Raw genomic sequence first — 4,336 nt, 5'->3', positions numbered from 1 at the left:
GGAAGGCGATAAATAAAAATAAAACATTCATTTAACTCCATGGCGTGAGTAATCAATAGAAAGAAAGTCATTTTGGGGGTGAACTACTCCTTTAAGTAAAACCAATGTGAGTAGTTCTTCCACCACTGGATAACTATGACTATGTTGTTCATCTTGTAATAGTTGAGGTGTGGACTCATCTTCTTGTCTTTAGTAATAGTTGAGGTGTGGACTCATCTTCTTGTCTTTAGTAATAGTTGAGGTGTGGACTCATCTTCTTGTCTTTAGTAATAGTTGAGGTGTGGACTCATCTTCTTGTCTTTAGTAATAGTTGAGGTGTGGACTCATCTTCTTGTCTTTAGTAATAGTTGAGGTGTGGACTCATCTTCTTGTCTTTAGTAATAGTTGAGGTGTGGACTCATCTTCTTGTCTTTAGTAATAGTTGAGGTGTGGACTCATCTTCTTGTCTTTAGTAATAGTTGAGGTGTGGACTCATCTTCTTGTCTTTAGTAATAGTTGAGGTGTGGACTCATCTTCTTGTCTTTAGTAATAGTTGAGGTGTGGACTCATCTTCTTGTCTTTAGTAATAGTTGAGGTGTGGACTCATCTTCTTGTCTTTAGTAATAGTTGAGGTGTGGACTCATCTTCTTGTCTTTAGTAATAGTTGAGGTGTGGACTCATCTTCTTGTCTTTAGTAATAGTTGAGGTGTGGACTCATCTTCTTGTCTTTAGTAATAGTTGAGGTGTGGACTCATCTTCTTGTCTTTAGTAATAGTTGAGGTGTGGACTCATCTTCTTGTCTTTAGTAATAGTTGAGGTGTGGACTCATCTTCTTGTCTTTAGTAATAGTTGAGGTGTGGACTCATCTTCTTGTCTTTAGTAATAGTTGAGGTGTGGACTCATCTTCTTGTCTTTAGTAATAGTTGAGGTGTGGACTCATCTTCTTGTCTTTAGTAATAGTTGAGGTGTGGACTCATCTTCTTGTCTTTAGTAATAGTTGAGGTGTGGACTCATCTTCTTGTCTTTAGTAATAGTTGAGGTGTGGACTCATCTTCTTGTCTTTAGTAATAGTTGAGGTGTGGACTCATCTTCTTGTCTTTAGTAATAGTTGAGGTGTGGACTCATCTTCTTGTCTTTAGTAATAGTTGAGGTGTGGACTCATCTTCTTGTCTTTAGTAATAGTTGAGGTGTGGACTCATCTTCTTGTCTTTAGTAATAGTTGAGGTGTGGACTCATCTTCTTGTCTTTAGTAATAGTTGAGGTGTGGACTCATCTTCTTGTCTTTAGTAATAGTTGAGGTGTGGACTCATCTTCTTGTCTTTAGTAATAGTTGAGGTGTGGACTCATCTTCTTGTCTTTAGTAATAGTTGAGGTGTGGACTCATCTTCTTGTCTTTAGTAATAGTTGAGGTGTGGACTCATCTTCTTGTCTTTAGTAATAGTTGAGGTGTGGACTCATCTTCTTGTCTTTAGTAATAGTTGAGGTGTGGACTCATCTTCTTGTCTTTAGTAATAGTTGAGGTGTGGACTCATCTTCTTGTCTTTAGTAATAGTTGAGGTGTGGACTCATCTTCTTGTCTTTAGTAATAGTTGAGGTGTGGACTCATCTTCTTGTATTTAGTAATAGTTGAGGTGTGGACTCATCTTCTTGTCTTTAGTAATAGTTGAGGTGTGGACTCATCTTCTTGTCTTTAGTAATAGTTGAGGTGTGGACTCATCTTCTTGTCTTTAGTAATAGTTGAGGTGTGGACTCATCATCTTGTCTTTAGTAATAGTTGAGGTGTGGACTCATCTTCTTGTCTTTAGTAATAGTTGAGGTGTGGACTCATCTTCTTGTCTTTAGTAATAGTTGAGGTGTGGACTCATCTTCTTGTCTTTAGTAATAGTTGAGGTGTGGACTCATCTTCTTGTCTTTAGTAATAGTTGAGGTGTGGACTCACCTTCTTGTCTTTAGTAATAGTTGAGGTGTGGACTCACCTTCTTGTCTTTAGTAATAGTTGAGGTGTGGACTCATCTTCCACTGGAGTTGGAACCAGGGACGTGCTGGCCATTGGGAAAAGCGGGACAATTCCCGAACGGCCGGTTCATTCCCGGCCAGACAAAATAAAAAATAAAATGTCGGCTTCTTCGTTCCATTTTGGGGGCTAGGCGGCCAACAAAGTAAATTGTCAATGTCGGGCAGAAAACTCGTATCTCCAAGTTTCAAATGTATACATTTTTTCGCAAAGCAAAGCCCTGCTTCATCATACAAGGCCGTTGCACAAAAGTAGCGAAAACAGCCGATCTACAAGCACACAACGCCTCGCACCGCGAGGCGTTGTGTGCTTGTAGATCGGCTGTTTTCACTAGTTTAAATCATTTTTAAAATGATAAATACAAAACAAACGGTTTTGTACATACAAGGTTTCCACCCGACAACGACGGAATATAACTTATGTACAATAATTGGCCCACTGGCTTGTCACTTGTCATGATCTGAAATGGCAAATCTTTGAGTAGCAGCAGCGCTATAGAGAGAGATCTCTCTCTATAGCGCACAATGAGGGCCTCTCCAACTCTTTTTCCCGGGCTGAATCAGGGGCCCAGCACGTCCCTGGTTGGAACACACTTTCAAAACGACATCTTTATAGTGCAGTTACAGTTCCATGCTTGGAGCGAAGGGTCCATCCAGGTATTCAGTGAAACACTCGGTGCCTCAGGCAAGATTTTAAACTGGTACCTCTACTCCCACTGGGGCCAATCAATTTGCACCATTCTCCACCCCAACAAATGCCATCATTAATTAATGATATACCAGTAGACTATAATCTACACCATGCATGGGCAACTGGCAGCCCCAGGGCCACATGCGGCCCCCACCTTCACTTAATGTGGCCCGCAGGTTAATACCAGAATACTGATATTGATTTCAGCTGTTACAATTCCAAACATGACCTGCTTTAATTCTGTCAGTCTATATAAGTAGCTTAATGACTAAAATGTATTCTTTTTATGTCCAATGTATTTGTATTTAAGTTCATACATTTAACATGAGTATAACTAAATGTTACATTTCAGGATTCCAATTAAAAAAAAAAAAAAAAAAAAATCAGGATTCCAATTCAAAAGAAGCAAAAATAGCTGATTTTTTGAGCTTGTAGATCTGCTTTTGCTTCTTTTGTATGAGATAATAGATTGACAAAGTAGGACGTAGCAATATGCAATGTGGCCCTCTGGAGTGAAGGTGGAAATATAGTGGCCCTCACCATCAAGTTGCCCACCCCTGATCTACACTGTGCAGAATGTTTGTCACCAAGTTGCTAATTTCTAACCTATAATGTTTTCAGATATATATTTTAGAATTCTGATTAAGTTTACATTGAGAAATACACCATCTGGACGTCATCTCAAATGAGATTCAAAACGGAGTAGATCTGTAATTAAAATGTCTTTGGAGGACTGCAGCAGTGGGAATCAAACAGGTGTTGTTTTGTTGTCATCACGCAGCACGTTTTTTGTTCACAGGAAGTAATTAAGATTGGATTTTTAGGGACTTTTGATATCAAAATACAAAATACAAAATACAAATTTTCTTTTCTTTTGGCATCTATTGTTAGGTATGCCCATATGATGCTCTAAAAGTGTTTTTTTTTTTCACTTGGTCTTTAAAGTTGTACTATGTAACTTTTTTTATAAAACAAATCTTAAAATTCTCCTAACTATTAAATCACAAAAGTTTTAGAAGATCCGCGCCGTGAATTTCAGCCTGTAAAGCCTTCTCTGTATGTAAACTGAGATCCTTGCCGTGGACCGGATCTCGCGCCAAAATTGCGTCATCACACTACCGGCCAATCACAGCGAGGGTTATACAACTGCCGGCCAATCACAGCGCATCTTGAAGTGGGGTCGCTATGGCAGCCATATTTGTTGTCGCCCGTTTGTACCATCCCTTCTCTAGGTAATTTCGCCTACCAGGCAGGGTGAAGGAGTCCGTATCTCTGGAATTACTGAACGCACAGGAACAAGGGACCCCTTAAAAGATAGATCTCAGCGAGGTGGAGGCAGACGCGGGGGTCTGAAGGTACGAAAAACGTCCGAAAGACGCGGACGCGACCGCGGTTTGCTATAGGGCTAATGACCACTAGTTGGGCATCTTACACAGTATGGCTTTAAGAACAACCAAAGGCTGAGCAAAGTGCTGCACTGAATGACATTGAAACACTCAAAACATCAAAGTTAAGACACAAAACGCATCAAATACAGAGCACACGAATCCACACGGGAAGACAAATACTGTAGCTGAGGTTTAAAAAAAAAAAAAAAAAAAAAAAAAAAAAACCTGGTGAGTTTTAAAGCACATGAAGAAGTGTTCCAACCAT

This window comes from Nannobrachium achirus (assembly GCF_963921795.1).
Source record: "Nannobrachium achirus genome assembly, chromosome: 7".
Lineage (NCBI taxonomy): Eukaryota > Metazoa > Chordata > Actinopteri > Myctophiformes > Myctophidae > Nannobrachium > Nannobrachium achirus.
The sequence above is the reverse complement of the archived record's forward strand: the minus strand, read 5'-3'. Positions refer to the sequence as shown.